The sequence below is a fragment of the Orycteropus afer genome, unplaced genomic scaffold (assembly GCF_000298275.1).
Source record: "Orycteropus afer afer isolate SDZICR_OR568_19922 unplaced genomic scaffold, OryAfe1.0 scaffold00387, whole genome shotgun sequence".
NCBI lineage: Eukaryota > Metazoa > Chordata > Mammalia > Tubulidentata > Orycteropodidae > Orycteropus > Orycteropus afer.
The window spans coordinates 473856-475077 of NW_006921974.1; positions in this window are offsets into that span (position 1 = coordinate 473856).

The following is a 1222-nucleotide window of genomic DNA, read 5'->3' on the forward strand; positions in this document are numbered from 1 at the left end:
ATAATTTTTAAAACTTCTAAAAAATAAACTTCCATGTTCAAATGATTTCACTGGAAAATTCTACAAAACATTTAAAGAATTAACACAATTTCTACCCCAATGTCTTCTACAAACAGAAGAGGAGGGAACAATTTCCAGTTCATTTTATTGAACTAGTATTTATTACTTTGATACCAAAAGCAAACACAGACAGTACAATAAAACCATAGACCAATGTGCTTTAAGAATATATATGTAAGAATCTTTAACAAAATATTAGCAAATCAAATTAAGCAATATATAAAAATAGTTACATACGATTACCAAATGCAGTCTATTCCAGGTTGATTCAATATTTGAAAATCAATCAATGTAACCTCTGATGCCAATATGATAGAGAAGAAATAACTGATACAGGAAAAACATTTGATAAAATTCAACATCCTTTCATGATTAAAAAAAAAAAAACTCAGAAAACTAGGAAAAGAAGTGAATTTACTCAACTTGATAAGGATCTGCAAAAATCAAAGAAACCAAAACTAGGGGTAACGTTATTCTTAATGGTAAAAGACTGAATGCTTTCCCTGACTTGGGAACACAACAAGAATGTCTGCTCTTACCACTCTTATCCAACATAATATTACAAGTTTTAGCCAGTGCTATAAGGCAAGAAAAGGAAATAAAAGTTATATAGGATGAAAAGAAATAAAACTGTTCCTATCTGCAGCAGATATAGTTGTCTATGCAGAAAATCCCAACCAATCTCAGAAAAAAAAAAAAAATAACCTAGAATAAATGAGTTCAGCAATACCCATTTGCTCAAGATGAACGAACATACAAATGTCAAATGTAATTTTTTTCTTATATTGTGGTGAAAACATACACAAGACACTGACCAACGTAACAACTTCCACATTTACAGCTCAGATACATTGATGACATTTTTCATATTGTGCCAAAATTATTGTTATTCTTTTTCAAAATATTCCACCACCATTTGCATAAACTCAATGCCCTGCAAACATAAGCTTCCCCTTTCTCTCTCCCTCCTACTCTTGGTAACCATTAATAATCTTTGGTTTCTGTATTTTTTTCAACCTATGTAGGAATTTTTCCTCCCCTCCCATCCCATCCCTGGCAACCACCAAAGAAAATTTCCTTCTGTATATAAACCTTTCCTTGACTTTTTACAATAGTGGACTAATACAATATTTGTCCTTTTGTGATTGACTTATTTCACTCA